General features: G+C 41.2%; 1 protein-coding gene across 1 annotated transcript in view; it reads left to right on the forward strand.

The window, feature by feature from the left end:
* ncoa2 (nuclear receptor coactivator 2) overlaps positions 1–20,693 on the forward strand; it is a 131,876-nt gene that overhangs the window by 29,510 nt on the left and 81,673 nt on the right. The window contains exon 2 of the mRNA XM_060899970.1: positions 6,575–6,650. The gene's annotated coding sequence lies outside the window, so the exon portion shown is untranslated. The remainder of the gene's footprint in view (positions 1–6,574; positions 6,651–20,693) is intronic.

Genomic DNA, 20,693 nt, shown 5'->3' on the forward strand with positions numbered 1-20,693 from the left:
TTTCACTTTCTTGGGAGCCATAATGAGGGCTAATTTAATGCAAAAAAGAAATCGTATCAACACAATGCAATGACGAACAATGTTCACAGCACGCCACCTTGAGTACAACTGATGCTGCTGCACGCCTCATGTGGTGCGGAAGCCCGCCAGTTCGTGCGTTCGTGCATCGAAGCATCGTTTGCGAATCGAAGCAAAATTTGTTCGGAAATGGTGCTCGTAGCCCGATTTGTTCGTGAATAGGGACGTTCGTGACCCGAGGTTTGGCTGTACTTTTATGTTAATCCACACCATTCTTTTACACTGTTTCGCATCTTCATAAAGCTCAGGAATGGATTGTTTCTTGCTCTGGGCTTCGAAACAGGACAGCATTTCTCACACTGCTTAAAAGTGTTGCCTAATTAGGTGGCCTTCTCCAGGATAATATTATTGTATCTGTTGAATGTTGCAGCAACCTACGGATTATCTGCACATGCCTATAGGCTTATTGTTGATAGCAGAGGATTTAGAGCTTTGTCTCCTCTCGGGTTGGTGCTTTGCGAGCAATAGAAGTCATCACATCCATGATCCTGCTACTGTTTCACTGCTTCTGTTTTTTTTTCCCTTCGACTAATTTTGGAACCAGAGAGAGATATGATTTAAACCTCCTTTTTTGCTAATTACTTTCAGAACGTAATTAAAAAGGCGTACTTCATGTTACCATCTAATAAGCCGGAGCCGACTCCCCGGCGGACGAACGGGCCCTGAAGACGTGCAGGACACGATTAAATCCGTTACCAGCTTCAGCATGATTATCAGCGTGATTATTATTCCCCCCGTTCCTCTGCAAAATCTTTTTTCTTTTTTTACCCCCATTTAATGACGAACTCATTCTCTCATAATTGTTTTGGGATGAGTGTGTGCGCTGAATGGCCGGGATTCTTCATTTCAGCTTACATTTTATTGACAGCCTTCATTTCTTTTTTTTTTGTTTCAATCTGTTTTTATTTAATTTACTGTTAATGAATATATTACATTAGGAAAATGTGAATATGAAGTCTTCAATTTTCAATAATTTTCAGTCTAAGAGGTATAACATGAGCTTGGGGTGTATCTCTGTTTATTTTATGAAGTCTATAAAAAGTTTATAAAGGTATAATTATATTGTTGGTGTATGCGACTATAAAGTGGGACTGTATACTGACTGTAGCCGTAACAGTAATGGCCAATTTATTCAGTCTGTTGGGTCGCAGCTTTTTCTTCCCCCCCCTTTCTTGAACAGACTATGAGTTAGGACACAATATAGGTGTTGTAAACCAAAGCAACTACATTTAAGTCTGGAAAAGAGACGCAAAGGTTTATATTTATTCAACACAAAGTTATGCTAATGCACATTTTACAATATTAAAACAGTATTGTCTAAAAACATCACGGTATTCCTCAGTCGGAGATAGAACAGCACTTCCAGCATTATTACATGTTCGATCCATGTCTTTTATTTAAAATAAACTTTCATTTACATTTTCCACAACTGTTTTTCTCATTTTGTAGGTTCATGGAAGGGTTTTATGCCGTCAGATTGTTACTGGGTTATTAGGTGGTGTGCGAACATAGTTAAGGAACCACGGATCGGGAAACTTCATGAATTTTGTTTGTAGTTTGTAGCTTATCTCCATTTTCTAATCACCGTTTTAATCTTTATCCAGAAACTGTTGAGATGCTGTGGGTCGTAAACCATGCCAAATCTATCCAGATGCATATCAGCTCAGTATTGAATTCTGTATTTTGTACAGTTCTGGTGGGATTTCAGAGCTGATTATGCTTTCAGGAATAAATTAATGCACTGTCTAGTGCATGTGGTGTGAGTTTGATGTCCTTTAACTGCTCAGTATTCAGGTTTGAAAATTGACGTAATTATTCTCATGTTACATGAATATGAGACGCATTACTTTAGGCAACCAGCTTTCTTCAAACTAGCACACACACACACACACACACACACACACACACACACACACACACACACACACACACACACACCACGTACAAAGTTCTGTCTTTTCCCTCCTCCCTGCTGTTGTAGTATTTGTTTCAATAATCATCTCATGACATGTAAGTGCTCTGAGCACTTCAGGTTACAAAACCGAATATTCTCATTATTTACAGCTTTCAGTTCAGTTCAGAAACGTCTTCACCAGTTGCATAAAGCACACACACACGGGCCAGACACTCAACTGACGGATAAACGGATAAACTCCTTTTTTATTTTTATAGACTCTGGATATATATTTTGTGTTGTGATGTAATATTTTTTCCACACCCTCACACACATCTCTGTCCCTTCCCCCTTCCACTAGAGAATTCCGCTCTTGAGCCGATAAACCAGTAGCTGATCTATATAATTGCCTCGAGCTCTCTGACTTCAGGTGCTTCCTGATGGATGAAGTCCAGATTCTCTCTCTTTTCCCTCTCTCGCCCTTCAGCGAGGCAGGGCGTTTCTGACTCCAGATCAGTGCCGAAACAGCTCGGGGTCTTTAAATAACTTAAACTGCACTCTGTCATACTGGTCTGGGAAATCTCAGCTGTCTCACTGATACACACTGATAACACATGACTCTGAGGATGGCAACGTCACCAAGCTGCCTGAATCAGAATATCACTTTCAGTGAAAGCATGTCATAATGCCGTGAATATAATATATCATGATGCACTAAGTATAGAGTAAGTAAAGATAATAAGATGAATACAGTGTACTATAGGTATTATAATCCCAATTACAAAAAAGCTGGGATGCTGTGTAAACTAAATAAAAACAGTGCAAAGATTTACAGATCATGGAAACCCTATATTTCGTTGAAAATAGTACAAAGACAATATATCAAATGTTGAAACTGAGAAATGTTATTGTTTTTTGAAAAATATATGCTCATTTTGAATTTGATGTCAGCAACACATTTCAGAAAAGTTGGGACGGGGCATGTTTACCACTGTGTTGCATCACCTCTACTTTTAACAACACTCTGTAAACGTTTGGGAACTGAGGAGATCAGTTGCTGTAGTTTTGAAAGAGAAATGTTGTCCCATTCTTACCTGATATACAGTTTCAGTTGCTCAGTGTTTTGGGGTCTCCTTTGTCGTGCTTTTTGTTACCTCCGCCAAGGAGGTTATGTTTTCGGTAGCATTGGTTTGTTTGTTGGTTTGTCTGTTAGCAACATTACGGAAAAAGTTATGAACGGATTGCTCTGAAATTTTTTCCAGAGGTGTGACTCGGCACAAGTAACAATCCCTTGAATTTTGGCAGTGATCTGGATCACCGTCTGGATCCCAGAATTTTTTAAAGGATTCTTGGCGGAGGTCTGTGCTCTCCGAGTGCTTTTCTAGTTTCATAATGCACCAAATATTTTAAATGGGAGACAGGTCTGGACTGCAGGCAGGCCAGTTTAGCACCTGAACTCTTTTACTACGGAGCCAATATGTACAGAAAGCGGTTTGGCATCGTCTTGCTGAAAGAAGGAAGGCCTTCCCTGAAAAAGATTTTATCTGGATGGCAGCATATTGCTCTGAAACGTGTATATATCATTCAGCATTAATGATGCCTTCCCAGATGTACAAACTACCCATGTCGTGTGCACTAATGCACCTTCATACCATCACAGATGCTGGCTTTTGAACTGTGCACTCATAACAAGCCGGATGGTCCCTCTTCTCTTCAGCCTGGAGGACGTGGTGTCTATGATTTCTAAACAGAATTTCTACTTTTGATTCGTCCGACCTCGGGACAATTTTCTACTTCACCTCAGTCCATCGTAAAAGAGCTCGGGCCCAGAGAAGATGGCGGTGTTTCTAGATATTGTTTATATCTGGTTTTAACTTGCATTTGTGGATGCAGTAATGAACTGTTTTCACAGACGATGGTTTTCTGAAGTGTTCCTGAGCCCATACAGTGATTACCACTACAGACATGTGTCTGCTTTTAATGCAGTGTCTCCTGAGGGCCTGAAGATCACAGGCATCCAGTGTCAGTTTTCAGCCTTGTCTCTTGCATACAGAGATTTCTCCAGATTCTCTGAATCTTTTAGTGATATTATGTACCATAGATGATGTGATCCCCAAATTCTTTGCAATTTTACATTGAGGAACGTTATTCTTAAACTGTTGCACTGTTTGCCCATGCAGTCTTAGTGAACCCCTCCCCATCTTTACTTCTGAGAGACTCTGCCTCTCTGGGATGCTCTTTTTATACCAAATCATGTTACTGATCTGTTACCAATTAACCAAATTAGTTGGGTTTTTTTTGCATTACACGACTTTTTCAGTCTTTTGTTGCCCCTGTCCCAACTTTTCTGAAACGTGTTACTGACATCAAATTCAAAATGAGCATATATTTTTCAAAAAGCAATAAAATTTCTCAGTTTCAACATTTGATATGTTGTTTTTGTGCTATTTTCAATTAAATATAGGGTTTCCAAGATTTGCAAATTGTCATATTGTGTTTTTTATTTATGCTTTACAAAGTGTCCCAACTTTTTTGGAATTGGGGTTGTACATTTTCATGTCACACATTTTAGGATATTGGGATATATATCAGATTCTTTTTGACAATGTCTTTTTAAAAAACCTTGAAGGTTAGTTTTAGTATTAGGTCAGTATATAAAAGGGACAGATTTGATCCCTGCCCCGAAAACACTGACTACTAAGGGACCTTCTTCCAAATGGAAAATGAAGATGATGATAATGTTGTGCATATTGTTAACTATAAGAACTCAACACAAGGCATTTTTATTGTTTATAATGTTTGTTCCGCCTCAAAAAGTTTTCAGGTAACGTTTAGCTAATGCAGAGATGCTTCTCTCTGTAAACATGATTTAAGAGCTAGCCAGCTATTTAGTTATTTATATTTAACTACTCAAATGGGCGGCACGGTGGTGTAGTGGTTAGCGCTGTCGCCTCACAGCAAGAAGGTCCTGGGTTCGAACCCCGTGGCCGACGAGGGCCTTTCTGTGCGGAGTTTGCATGTTCTCCCCGTGTCCGCGTGGGTTTCCTCCGGGTGCTCCGGTTTCCCCCACAGTCCAAAGGCATGCAGGTTAGGTTAACTGGTGACTCTAAATTGACCGTAGGTGTGAATGTGAGTGTGAATGGTTGTCTGTGTCGATGTGTCAGCCCTGTGATGACCTGGCGACTTGTCCAGGGTGTACTCCGCCTTTCGCCCGTAGTCAGCTGGGATAGGCTCCAGCTTGCCTGCGACCCTGCAGAATTATAAAGCGGCTAGAGATAATGAGATGAGAGATGAGACTACTCAAATGAAAACAAGCGATTCAGCTACACTACCGTTCAAAAGTTTGGGGTCACCCAGACAATTTTGTGTTTTCCATGAAAAGTCACACTTTTATTTCCCACCATAAGTTGTAAAATGAATAGAAAATATAGTCAAGACATTTTTCTGGCCGTTTTGAGCATTTAATCAACCCCACAAATGTGATGCTCCAGAAACTCAATCTGCTCAAAGGAAGGTCAGTTTTATAGCTTCTCTAAAGAGCTCAACTGTTTTCAGCTGTGCTAACATGATTGTACAAGGGTTTTCTAATCATCCATTAGCCTTCTGAGGCAATGAGCAAACACATTGTACCATTAGAACACTGGAGTGAGAGTTGCTGGAAATGGGCCTCTATACACCTATGGAGATATTGCACCAAAAACCACACATTTATGCTGTGTTCACACTTATACCGGTACGAAAGTGGTATAACTGTATCAATACAAAGTATACCGGTACAGTTTAGTACATCTGTCCACACTAGCGAGAAATGTTTGCGGTTTTCTTTCACGGTAGTTGAAATGCACGTGCGCGAAATGTTTCCGTGGTTACCGAGTAACTTCCTTCCGTACGGATGAAACAACGTGTGTGTGCTTTTTGTTGTCAATGTACAGTCTGTATTTCTAGTGGTCATTTATTCAGTCGAATCGTATAAAACGCTCGAGGCAGTTGAGAAAGAAACAAACGAATCTCCATTCTTCACTATTTTATTCAGCGAAGACATCGATTGAGGTGTGTGACTTTGCGCATGCGCATTATATTTGTATCGATACAGAACCGCTTCATCTGTCCACACTACAGCGAAGCGCTACAGTACCGATACTGTACCGGTACGAAACCCATACATTTGTGGGTTTCGTACCGATACAGTTATACCGCTACAGTACCGGTATAGTTGCTAGTGTGGACAGGTGTTGCGGTACGAAAGTAGTTTTGTATCGGTACAAAATCCCTAGTGTGGACAGGGTATTAGTAGAATTTAGCTAGAATAGTCATTTACCACATTAGCAATGTATAGAGTGTATTTCTGATTAGTTTAAAGTGATCTTCATTGAAAAGAACAGTGCTCTTCTTTCAAAAATAAGGAAGTGACCCCAAACTTTTGAACGGTAGAGTAGCTGTGTTTATGTTATCACTGTAAAGAACACACTCCAACAGGTGGTTTCAATTACGGTATTGTCATTAATGTATAAAATGACACAAATGTTGAATAAGCATTTTAATATTAAGAGTTCCTAATATGATGTCTTTTTGATTTGTTTCTTCTTTTTTTTTTTAACACAGAGAGTGAAGCTGACGATGCTTATAGATTCCCGCCGCTGCAGGAATGGCCTGAGTGTGTGTGTGGACTGAAACTGAGGTAAGCTTTAGCACACAGGCTCTATGGGTGTAACATTACACCCATATGATATCAGAAATGGCTATATAGTTAACGTGATGCTTTGCGGATATGGTGAGTGAGACAGTCTTCATGGCGAGCTGGTCCTCTAAAATGTCCCCAGAAAGACTTTAAAGGTCCATGTTAGTGTTGAAATACTGAGCTACGTCAATATTAATGATTAGCTACACAGTTGACAGCTGCCTTTATTTAAAGCTATCTAGCTTATTTAATCGGAAGCTATTTTTTAAAAATTATTATCAAATGTTAAAAATATTTGTCAAATAATTTCAGTGCATAAGTAAGACAGGCATAAAAAGTCTCCAACCCCAAATCAAAAAAGTTGGAACTGAAATTAAAACTGAAAAGAGTGATTTGTAAATAATCTGTAAAACCTGTATTACACTCAAACCAATACAGCAGCACATTATTTGTGATGTTCTACCTCATGATCCCCCCCCCCCCCCCCCCCAAACATATTTCAATTTCGATTCTTGTAACACGTTTCAGAAATGTTTGGGACTGTAAAACATTTCACTTTATAATGTTGCTGTTCCTTCTCACAACACTTAAAAGATGTTTCAGGACTGAAGACACCAAGTGATGAAGTGTTTCAGGTGTTATTTTGTCCCATTCTTCCTGCAAACAGGTCTTAAGATGTGCAACAATACAGGGTCATCATCACATTTATCATTTCAAAATTCACCACACATTCTCTATCGGAGACAGGTCAGGACTGCAGGCAGGCCAATCCAGCACCTGCACTCTCTTCTTCCACAGTTCTGCCTTTGTAATGTGTGCAAAATGTGGTTTTGCATTGTCTTGTTGAAATCTCCCTGGAAAAGAAGTTGTCTTGAAGGCAGCATATGTCGCTTCAAAATCTCAATGTACTTTTCTGCATTAATGCTGCCATCACAGAAGTGTAAGTTATCTTTGCCAAGGGCACTGACACAACACCAAACCACGACAGACCCTGACTTTTGGACATGTTGCGGGTAACAGTCTGGATGGTCCTTTTCATCTTTGGTCTTGAGCACACAGTGTCCATTTCTTCCAAAAAAGACCTGGAATACTGATTCGTCTGACCATAGTACATGTTTCTACTGTGTGATGGTTCGTTCCAGATCAACAGCGCTTCTGGACACAGTTAACATAAAGCTTCCTTTTTGCACAATAAAGTTTTAATTGGCACTTGTGGATGTAACTTGGCATTGTAGAGCTTGACACAGGTTTGCCAAAGTAATCCCGAGCCCATGTGGTTATATCAGCTAGAGATGAATGACGGTTCTTGATGCAGTGCCATCTGAGGGATCGGAGATCACTGGGGTTCAGCTTAGGCTTGAACCCTTGCCCTTTGCACACCGAATGTCCTTCAAATTTCTTGAATCATTTAATGATATAATGCATATAGGGTGAAATATCCAAATCCCTTCCTTTCTTTGAGGAACATTGGTTTTAAACATTTCAATAATTTTTTCACACATTTGTTGACAAACTGGAGATCCTCGGCCCATCTTCGCTCCTCAAAGACTAGGCGTTTCCTGGATACTGATTTTGTACCAAATCATGATTACAATCACCTGTTTCAAATCACATCATTATTTAATTATTTTACCTCATTACTAGTCCTAAATTTCCCCTATCCCAACTCTTTTTGGAGGCCTGAAACACAGGAATGGGTGTATATTAACAAAGGAAATGAAGTTGACCAATAAAACATGAAATATCTTGGGTTCATACTGTCTGCAGTGAAACACAAGTCAAATTAAATTGAGAAATCACTGCTTTCTTTTTTTTAATTTGCATTTTCCATACTGTCCGAGCTTTTTTTCTGAGTTGGGGTTGTAAATCAAGGCCTGTCATAAATAGCTAGCTAAAACATTAGATATTTAGTGTTGCACCAAGGTGTTTTGTTTTCTCCAGCTAAACAAGAGTGCTGAAATAGCTAGGTAGGTAGTTAACTGCTGTCACTGCAGTAGAGAAACATTAGATTGATTGATTGATTGATTGATTGATTGACCCTGTAGTCTAGATGGTTCTATCAGGATCTCCCCATACCGTACTTGCTAGGCTAATTTTAGCTAATTTGGGCTGTAAGAATGTGTTGTGTTTTTGAAAGCCTGTTGAGTAAAACACTTCTCTGTTAAAATAAGTGATGAATGAAAGTGAGAGCTGGCGTGGTTTCTGCGGAGATCTGACGCTGTTTCCTGTTTAACCGGGTGCAGTGAAAGAGGAACTCTTTCTTGTTTACATCTCAGCGCTCACGCTCACATTGTATTTGGGGTTTTGATCGCTTGCCTTTTATCAGTTAGCAACAAGAAGCATTTTCCTATCCGTGGCCTCCAGGCTGTTGTTTGTTTGGTTGCACTTTTGCCATTGAGGACAAACCGTGTGTGTGTGTGTGTGTTTGTGTGCGTGCGTGTTTGTGTGCATGCGTGTGTGTGTGCGTGCGTGTGCCACCTGCTCTGCCTTTTTCTGCCTTTGCTCTCATGGGTCACATGACTGAAGAGCCTCTAACAGCGTTGCCAGGTCAGCTGTTTACCCTCATATTTGGGTTACTTTTGAATGACTGCTGCTGTTTGATATTTTGTCTCTTGGTATAGGGTTGCATAAGTTTAATAGATTTATATATCTATTATATTTATATCTATATATTAAAACACATTGTAACCCACACTTAAGCCATTCAGTGCATTAGTGCACCCAACCTCACAACTGTTCTTTTATTTTAGGCAAAATCTGTAATAATACAAGACTTGGTAAAAGGGCTGTTTATGGAAACTATCTTTTTTTTATACAGCTTTTCGATATTATAGGACATTTGTTAATCAGTCACAGTTTTGGACTTCAGAAGAGGTTAAAATGGGAAAAATTTTTGACATCAGTTTTGGTACTGACTGTGTTTTTTGGACTGATTCTGATTGGCCTTACTTTTCTCCTGAGGATCTGGCAACCCTGGCCTCTTGTTCTCAGCACAGTTTCAGAAGCTGGAGGTATTTTCACACGCTGGCTGTGCACTGCATGTGAGAGCTGTAGTGTGTGGGCGTGCTTTAACTGTTTGTGGGGACATTTGGTCCCTTTTGGTCATCGCAAAATAGTTTTTACTGAAAAAAATACGCTTTTATATTGAGAAACTATGATCCGGAATCTTCCCTTTTGGCTCCTGAGTTAGGTTTAGGTGTAGGTGTAAGCATAGCTGTGTGTGTATGTGAGTGTTGGATGGGATGGGGGAGGAGCAGCTCGACTCGAGATGCTCACATGAGATTTGCATGGCCAGTTCGTCAGCTGTCGTTAGGAGCATATGACTTGGAGAATAAGCTCCTCTTAAGCTCCTCGTCTTCTTTCTCTTCCTCTCTCTTCTTGTGCACGTGATTTTCTCTCGTCCCCTCTTCTTCATGTCATTTCCTATGCAGCAACAACACTAGGCGTTGTGGTAACAGTTGTGGTTTGGATAAAAAGAGGGTGATAATGTGGGAATGTTAGGAAGTGTGTACTCTTTGGCCACATAGAAAAACTCAGACTTTCACTACTTGTAGTCGGAAGGAAAAATATAATAACATTAAAAAAAATTATGGTAGCCTGCGGATACTGTTTTGGATTGGGATGGTGTGTGGTTTGGGACATGCCCGTAGCCAGGGGTCAGTTGTCACGGTAATTTGGTAAAAATTGTTTTGGCTGCTAAACATATAACTATCTACCTTAATAAATGATTTTACTAAACAGTACACTTCCTGTAATTAAATAACTGTCAGCATTCATTTCTAGTGTTCCTTAAGGGGCGTATACACAGGAAGCGATTTGCTCATCACCCATCCGTTTGTAGCTGACAGTTGGTTGCTAGTGAGCATTCCAGGCTCTGGTTGCCTAGGTATCCCTCTTGTACAGTCTTGGTCAGTCAGTGGTATCGTTCACTCCCATTGGTAGTTACCTCAATCATGTCACCTCAGGCTTGAGATTAGTTTAGCTCAGTCTCCGCCCACTTGGCGTCACCAACAGCTCTTTTGCCTGTCATCGTTACAAGTTCATTGACATTCCATGGTCTCTGGTCACCACATCACTGCTAGTCTCTTCCTGTGTATACACCCCTTTAGTTTTCAATACTCGTTTCCATGTTCACGAGTTTACTTGTTTTGTAGTTTTCACCAGTCCCTGTTTTCCTTTTCCTATAGTTTCTAATAGAGATGGCATGATACCATGTTTACTTTTCCAGTACGATACTAAAACCTTGATTATGATATCAATTCCAATCCAGTATTCATCTCATCTCATCTCATTATCTCTAGCCGCTTTATCCTGTTCTACAGGGTCGCAGGCAAGCTGGAGCCTATCCCAGCTGACTACGGGCAAAAGGCGGGGTACACCCTGGACAAGTCGCCAGGTCATCACAGGGCTCAATCCAGTATTGTTTTCTTTAAATATTAGGAATAACTCACTTTTTCAGTGCACATACACTACCATTCAAAAGTTTGGGGTCACTTTGAAATTTCCTTATTTTTGAAATAAGGAAACTGTTCTTTTCAATGAAGATCACTTTAAACTAATCAGAAATCCACTCTATACATTGCTAATGTGGTAAATGACTATTCTAGCTGCAAATGTCTGGTTTTTGGTGCAATATCTCCATAGGTGTATAGAGGCCCGTTTCCAGCAACTATCACTCCAGTGTTCTAATGGTACAATTAGTGCGTTTACATGCACATAGAGAAAATCTAATTTCTGCCGTAGCTCGACTAAAATCGAAGTTCTAAATGCCATGGAAACACCTTAGCTCAGCTGAAATCGAACCGAACTGGATTTCTCGTAATCGAGCTACGCGATCTAGATTATGCGATTGTAGCCAAGCTACTTAGTGCATGTAAACCCTATCGAGCTACGTAGTCGAGGTACTTACTTCAGCACTGCCCCTTCCGGAAGTGACGAGTGACGAGACCACAAGCGGTTCAACAAGTGCTGAGCTGCTTCGTTGTTGTCCATCTTCTCTCTCTTGATGTTGCTGTCCTCGTCGTCGTTCTTCTTGTGAACACGGAACTGATAACTTTGTTTATACTCTTGAATAGCTCTTCTTCATGACGACAACCGGAAGTGTACCAACACGATGGGGCGTGTAGCGCCACCTGTGGCTCGGGTGCACAATGTACCTCACACAATAGCTCGATTTCCTTGTGTGCATGTAGGATTGGATTCCTCTGGCACCCCTGCTGGGACCCTTTGCTCAATTACCGACAGCAGCTCGATTTGGATGTGCATGTAAACGCACTGAGTGTGTTTGCTCATTGCCTCAGAAGGCTAATGGATGATTAGAAAACCCTTGTACAATCATGTTAGCACAGCTGAAAACAGTTTAGCTCTTTAGAGAAGCTATAAAACTGACCTTCCTTTGAGCAGATTGAGTTTCTGGAGCATCACATTTGTGGGGTCGATTAAATGCTCAAAATGGCCAGAAAAATGTCTTGACTATATTTTCTATTCATTTTACAACTTATGGTGGTAAATAAAAGTGTGACTCTTCATGGAAAACACAAAATTGTCTGGGTGACCCCAAACTTTTGAACAGTAGTGTATATTTGGGTATCTGGAGCCTACCAACTTACAAACTCTGAAATAATACACCCAGTCAGTTTCTTTTGTTCTGCTTATTTCAAAAAACATGAGCTTCAACAAGCCGTTCAGATTTGGCTCCATTTCCTGTGTCACTAGCCGAGCTCATTAGAATGATCCCGCCCCCTCATCTGAGTATCTCCATTCATGGCATGAGAACTGCCTTTGTGAATGAATATTCATGAGGAAAATGCTACCTGTTTGGCTGGTAGAAGGGGGGGTGGGGTGAGCAGTGGCTCATTATCATTTAAAGGAACAGGAACTCAGCTCAGCCTTATTGACAGGGAGAGAAGGGAACTGTGGTGTTTTATTCTTGTGGTGTTTTGACCAAAATATATCACAGACATTTAATTAAGACCTGAGGGAACTGTGTCAACTTGTGGAAAAGGTGTATAGTATGTCACATTTAACACCAGTAAGCTTTATTTTGTTAACAGAAGCATTTCTCAGTTAAACTCCTTGCTAAAAAAATCACTTATATTGTAAATTCTAGGGGTGTTCACATGGCAACTTTTACTCCGGTGTAGCACCGGGGCTGCCCCGGTAGAGCGTTCACATGGTACAAAGTTATAGCGGTGTAGCCCCTGAAAGCTGCTTAAACCGGTGCAAATCTAACTCTGCTCGGGAGGTGGTTTAAGAAATTTACTCCGGAGTAAATGCTAGTTTGCGGGGCAGCACCGATATAAAATGGGACGTCTGAATGCTACAGGGCTAGACTCGCTACGCGTGAGGAGAGTTGATTACATACGGGCATTGCATAATTTGCATCCTGGTATTTTGCGCTTCCAAAATGGCGAATAATAACAACAACAGAACTGCGTGTCTTCCAGTGTTGCCAGATTGGGCGGTTTTAAGTGCATTTTGGCGGATTTGAACATATTTTGGGCTGGAAAACGTCAGTAGTATCTGGCAACACTGGTGTTTTCATCCACGTTGTTTTCCCGGCGCTTGGTGATGCCATGACAACCGGGAAAAGGAAGTACATTTTCACGCATGCGCATATTTCATTTCCGCATTATTACTATCATATAGCACGGTAGCAAAAACTGCCGTGTGAACGCAAGTGGGGCTGCACCGGTGCTAACATGCTTCTCTCTAGTAAGCAGGTTTGTGACGTGTGAATGCTCCAAAACGCTTTGTATCGCAACAAAATACATCGGTGCAGCATCGATGCAAATATGTGCCGTGTGAACACCCCTATAACCACTGTAATAAAGTGAAACATATAATCCTAATAAAAGAAAAAGTCATGTCTTTATATGTATTCATTTCCAATTTTTTTCCTCAAAATCTGATTGTTTCACAATCTGTTATCCAATCTGTTTTCTCCAGTAATCCACCACCTTTATTTATTTATTTGTTTGTTTGTTTGTTTGCTGGTATCAGCCCAGTATCGAGACTATGTGTTGGATCGGTGCCATCTCTTGTTTCCGTTGTTGGTTGTTTGCTTGTTCCTTAGTATTTGTTGTAATGTTGTTCTTTTATTATTTTTTCCCTTCCCTGATTGTAAGCATGGATCAGTTCTACACAGCTGGAACCTTTGGTGAACTTTGTCCAAGAACTTTGTTCCCAAACACCAAGCATGTCTTGGCTGATTGATTCCTTTTGGGAGAAAAGGAAGAACACTGAGTAGATCATGTTTTTTTCCTCTGAGAAGGTGCGATGCTTGAAATAAGCAGTTGGTCACTGCAATTGGAATGTTTTCTCCTGGAGGAACGTGGCTTTGCGAGTCACTTTGTTTGCGGCATACCCCATGCAGGATCAGCCCCTATAAACACTGTACGTGTCAGATGTTTACTTGTTGATGAGTCACACATTTGGTGTTGGACAAACTTGAAAGGTGACATAAGGAATTTGAATACGAGCTGTATTCATCATCATGAATTTGTTCAACTGTCAACATGTATGAGTCAGCAGCTGACACGACTCATTAGTCAGTTTCCTTGTGAAGGAGTTGCCTACATTAAGATATTGTGGTTTGCTTTCTTCTGAAATGCAATATCTGTGAAGCATGTTGCTTGTAGCTAATCTCTTGAATATTCAGTTACGAATGTGTCCCAAAAAGAAGACATCTGCCTTGGTGCCTTACTGTCTCACAAGGTAGATCTTGATAGCTGTGAAGATACCTACCAGTAAGTGAAAACACTGAGATGGACTTCGAAGGCGGCAATCATAACCATGTTGCTAAGCTAATAGCATATGTTACTGATTTATACTGGTGCTAGTCCCAAAAGTCCAATAGGCAAAATGGATTAAAGCATCGCTGGGCAAAAGAGAATTTGTTTCTAAGAACCGCCAGTACATAAGTACACCAACATAAGGAAATTGGCATTGATCACACATGCGTACACACAGCTGTGCACAACGAATATTAATATCGATAAACTCCACACGCTCTGAACTGCTCTGCTCATTTGCATAATGAAACGCCCTAAATCACCATATATGTAAACAATGACACTTTAAAAAGCCCAGTGGTTTTTTTTTTCCAAAGAAATAAAAATGAAATTTATTATTTATTTTCTAACTACGTTTATTACATAGGCACGAGTGTTTTACTGGGAAATACTCCACTCGTATTTTTCATATGAACTACACCCCGGACATTGAATAACATATTTTCCAATATCCCCCTTGTGAGGAAATCGATGAATTGTTTTGATAAATTTGGGCACTTTTTGTTTGTGAATTTCTCTATATAATAAAAAGAAAATCGCACATTGGCTTGATGATATGAAGTTTATCTTCTCGTGTTGAAAAACTTGCATTTTTGATACGAATTACATCGCGGATCTGAGTGACATATTTAAATAATATTGGCTGGCTTTGTTTCATGGTATATCAGATATATTCCATTCAGCTAGCATGATACTGAACGAGTCAAAGACGAGTTGAGTATCATGCTAGCTGAATGGAATATATCTGATATACCATGAAACAAAGCCAGCCAATATTATTATTATTATTATTATTATTATTATTATTATTATACATACACACTCTCTTTTCCAGTTTTTTGATGTCCGTTGGTATGTTTTTCTCTTGTAAACAGAGAGGACGCGTCAGGGCCTTCTAGTCCTTCAGAGGAGGCCCAAACATATCAGCATTTCAAATGTTATATTTAATTTCTTTCATTCTTTAATTGCTTTCATAATTTCATTATAATTGTCCTCTTCTAATTTTAATTTGGCCTCATTTTCTTTCAGATTTGCTTCAGAAATGAAAGGGTTACTGTCCTGAAAACACTGAAATAGAGTTATCCAGTGAGATTTTTTTGTTTGTTATGTCTAGACTGAGAAGAGTTTAGAGTTGCTAGGACAGAAGGCCATGGCATATTTATGTAGGAAGTGACAGATGAATAAACCAATCAGAGTTTGATTTAGAATGGGAGGTACCAAAAATTACCATCCCCTGCCTTCTCAAAGGTGAACATGAGCTTAACCGCGAGTTGGCGCCATCAGCACAGCAGTGATGTCACCTTCCAGCCAGTGTAGTGTTCATCAGTAGTGTTAGCGAACGCTAATAAAACAGTCAAGCCAGTGCTATCGAGAACAAGATTTCTGTCTCCAGATTCTTCTTCCACGCTGCACGCTCGCCACAGTATTTTTCACTCAGACTTAAGTATTCATTTTCCTATGTAATTTACTTAGTTACTTTTAAAATCAACATCGACAACTACACACAATGGAGCAACCTGGCAACCTGCCGCTAATCCCTTGCAAATCCTTTGCCTTGTTGCTTTTTTGGTGTCTGGCTAAGGTTTGGCTGAACTCAAGTCCCAACTCTAATGGTAACAGTTCGCCACTGCATGGAGAATATCTAATGAAGTTTTGGTAGTCTTTCGGGTGTTCAACAAGTCTTTCCCATTGCGGGCGGACAAAGAAATGCTTCTGCACATGCACAGCAGAAAACTCTCTCATTGAACATTTGCATAAGCTCCAACGTGTGACCATGCAATATCATAAACCATATTCAACGCTGATTCTCCATTGGGTAGAGTGACGTAATACACGTAGGTTATACGATATGCTAACAATATTGCATGCTATCAAACCAAATGAATGAAACCCGCTAGAAAGGAATAGAACACGTTTTTATTCCATCGAAAAAGTGTCCTGTATGTATAATGTTTCCCGATATTTCAGTCAAATGATGTCACTCCCAGTGTTTTCCTGCTGACTAGACGTGCGTTGTCAAAATGGCGAACCGGTTCAAAATTAAAATTCCTTTAATTAACTTGTGTATTTTTTTTGTGGATGTGTCCATATAATATAAAGAACATTACACTGTGGCGTGAAGATATGAAGTTTATCTTCTCGCGTTGAAAAATATTCCGGTGAAATTGGCGTCCCTTCTTTTTTTTTTTACCTTCGTCAAAAGGTGTGATTGCTGTCACACTGATGATGTCACTAACACTACTGTAGTAACTGTCATTTCAAATAGGAAATGGGATTTTACATGGACGAGTGGAGCGATACGCACAGTCAAACATCCCAGTGTTGTTTTCGCAAAATATCAGCACTCTCGGAATACCGCTCGACCAATCAAATTAGTGGACCGGATTAGGGATGTTAACCGATGACCGTTTGATCGATGGTTGACCGAATCAACGTCAACCGGTTAATTTTTTTTTTGGTTGTCGGTTAAAAAAAAAATCAATCGTTTTGAAGCTGCCGATTTTGGAGCGGAGAACCTGGAATTCTGCGTTGTAAACGCTTGGGGCATGTCATGCGGTGTAAGGACGACAGCTGACAAATCAGAAACACCCATTCAGTCATGTCCCGCCCTCCCGCCCCAGTTGAAGACAGCTGCCACTCGGCGAAAGAAAAGTGTAGACACAGGCTTTTTAGCTTACAAATTACTATTCTGTTTTTTTTAATTATTATTAGAAGGCACATGGAGTTTAGTCCTGCCTTGGCCAATGCATTCTGAAAGTATGTTTCGGTCTGTAGCCAACAATGCATGTTATTGCAGATCATCTCTCTCCACACAAACTAAAGGCGCAGATGCCGACTTTTGGAGGGAAGGGGAGAGAATGAAATGACAGCGGTGTGTGGAGGGGGAGTGACAAACGCTGCTTTTGTCTGTGAGCCAAGTCGGTGACGGCTTCAGAGCAACTTCAATACCATGCAGTAATGCCGTGTTAATACTGGTAACGGCGTTATAACGATTGTAGCTAATTAATTAGATTACCCGGCGTTATAACAGCCTTTATTTTAACGCCGTTATTCCCATCACTGAATGTTATGTACTACTTCTAGCACTTGACTTTATGTTCAACGCCATCATGGCCAACTGAAACTGTCTCTAAGCTGGAGCCATTTGTCCTCCGCTCCAATACAAACCCCTCGACATCAGTGCCGCGTTTGACTAAATGTTTCGCGCTGTAGAAAAGGTAATGTGAGTGGAGGGCAGCGACTGGGACTGAATGTGCGGATGCTCGCGGTTAGATTTAGAATAGATTCTAATAATTCCAATTCTAGAATTTTAAACTCATAGGTTAACCGACTTTAACCGGCTAATGAGGCTCGGTGGTCGGTCAAGATTTTTTTTAGTTTTCGCCATCCCTAGACCGGATAATAACTATTGTATAAAAATGTTTACCATGGAAGTGTCTTTTTCAACATTCTGTATCATCTGCACATTGATCCCAAAACACACACACAAAACAAAAAAAAACCCAAACAAACAAAAAATCATCTCATCTCATCTCATCTCATTATCTGTAGCCGCTTTATCCTGTTCTACAGGGTCGCAGGCAAGCTGGAGTCTATCCCAGCTGATTACGGGCGAAAGGCGGTGTACACCCTGGACAAGTCGCCAGGTCATCACAGGGCTGACACATAGACACAGACAACCATTCACACTCACATTCACACCTACGCTCAATTTAGACTCACCAGTTAACCTAACCTGCATGTCTTTGGACTGTGGGGGAAACCGGAGCACCCGGAGGAAACCCACGCGGACACGGGGAGAACATGCAAACTCCGCACAGAAAGGCCCTCGCCGGCCACGGGGCTCGAACCCGGACCTTCTTGCTGTGAGGCGACAGTGTTAACCACTACACCACCGTGCCGCCAGATTTTGGAAATAATGATTTTAATTTATTCAAAACCATAAACAGCAAAAACAAAGGACAAAAATGGCGGTTTTGTCTTATGCCAGTTTACCAAACAAATGTGAACATTTTTATATCAACTTGTACTATATGGTAGTGTTGTAGTACTCAAGACCACTTTTCGAAGGTTTCGGTCTCGTCTCGGAATCGACCGCATTTTTACTCGGTCTTGTCTCGGGCTCAGACACAGAGGACTCTGGATTTTATTTCAAGACCAGTCAAGACCACAGCTGTGTGGATTTCACTAAATTCACTATGGATTGTCTGATTTATTTGTTAACATTGTTACTGTGATTGGATGGAAACTTTCCTACTTCAAATGCAACCAGTAACGTGACTCATTGCTAATTTGAAATTTTTGTTCCTGTTAATGGCCGTCCCCCGTCCCCCCACCCCCCTTCACACTCATTGGTCTGGTCCTGGTCTTGACTTGGTCTCGCCCTGCCTTGGTCTTGGTCTTGACTTGATCTCAACCCCTCAAAGTCTTGGTCTTGTCTCGGTTTCAGTACACTTTGGTTTTGATTTAGGCGGTCTTGACTCCAACACTACTATATGACCATTTTGAAGTATCAAGCCAACCTGTTTGAGAGGCGTTGTTCAAAAAGCTTAGAATGACGGTGACTTGGGTCTTTCTAAGCTTATCATTTGGGTGTGATCAGTGACTTCAAATAGTTTAAAATGCTGAGCAGTGAGAAGAGTTACAGCCAAGCATTATTTGAATAGAGTGTGTGTTTATATCATGAACTGCGATGAAAGATGAAGCAGTTAGTGAGAAAGCTTCTGATGTGTTTCATCGTTTTATGAGTGTAATTATATTTGATAGGATTATAAAGGTGTGGTATGTCTTTGAATGAATGTATGGAAGCACGCTCTCTCTCTCTCTCGCTCTCTTTCGCTCTCTTGTTGTCTTTTTTGAGTGTGTGTATGATCAAGTGTTCTCCCAGTGGCCCTCTGAAGTGGTCGTCCATGTTAAAGATTTATGAACATGATCAGCTTTCCGGAAAGGGACTGTTTCGGAGTGATGGCAGAACGAGCTTATGAGTGGAGTTGAGTTTTATTTTTCTTTCTCTGCCTCTTTCTGTCTTGCTTGTTTTCATTATTCACATTTTCTCTCTCAGACTGAGTCTCTTGTTTCTCTGTCACTAAAGCGCTCTCTGTTACTGAGTCTCTCTCTCTCTCTCTCTCTCTCTCTCTCTCTCTCTCTCTCTCTCTCTCTCTCTCTTTCTCCGATTTCAGGCCTGTGATTTAGGATGAGCTGATGCCTTCTTCCCCTCTTCGCTCTCTCATTGCAGACTCTTGTTTCTTGGCCACTCCCTTTCATTTTCTTGATCCTCCTCCTCCTCGTCCTTGCTATTTCTCTTTCATTTCTGCCTCTTCCTCTCCCTGTACCCCTCCCCTCCTCTCCCCTCCCTCTCTCTCTCTCTGTCTTTCTGTCTCTGACGCCTCCCTCAGTTGAGCTCATACGCTCACAAAAGAATGGGTGATTGAAACACTCATTCATTGCACATTTGTTGTTCTCCCATTTATTGCACATTTGTTGGGCAGCACGGTGGTGTAAAGGCCTCTGCATGCTCTTGCGACAAGGCTTTCGCAGACAGCTTTTCGCAGGCAGTTGTAATTTATCGTTGAGCGGGGAGTAATAGGCGTGCGCGATGTTATTCACCGCCACAACGCAAGGGGGCGCGAAATCGCTAGGAGTAGTTGGTGGGTGTGGTTAGTGGAGTGTTTATCCTCCAGTTACTTATAATGACTAGAACTGGAGTCGTATAGATGTACGTACTTCCTCGATCAACCGCTCTTCGTGCTGCTCCATCTTCGCTCGTGTTTTTAAAAATGGCAGTTGTGAAAACAAACCAAACCGGGAAAGTAGGGAAGCAGAAGTGCGTGTACAGCGGATGTAGAGTGGACCAATCAGAGCCCTCTTGTCTGCGACGCTGTCTGCGAGGCTTCTGCGGTGGTCACAATTTTTGGGAGGTGCGCGCAGAGCGTCTGCGAAGGTGGGGGGGGCTACGCAGACGCTATCTGCGACACCATCTGCGAGGACTGTGTTGTCAGCATAAATTGGCCTTAAGTGGTTAGCACAGTCTCCTCACAGCGAGAAGGTTCTGGGTTCGCAGACGGTGAGGGCCTTTCTGTGTGGAGTTTGCATGTTCTCCCTGTGTCTGCGTGGGTTTCCTCCGGGTGCTCCGGTTTCCCCCACAGTCCAGAGACATGCGGTTAGGTTAATATGGGACGGCCTTGGGCTGAGGTGCCCTTGAGCGAGGCACCTAATTCCCAGCTGCTCCCCGGGCGCTGTTAGCATGGCT

Source organism: Neoarius graeffei, chromosome 19 (genome assembly GCF_027579695.1).
Source record: "Neoarius graeffei isolate fNeoGra1 chromosome 19, fNeoGra1.pri, whole genome shotgun sequence".
Classification (NCBI taxonomy): Eukaryota; Metazoa; Chordata; class Actinopteri; order Siluriformes; family Ariidae; genus Neoarius; species Neoarius graeffei.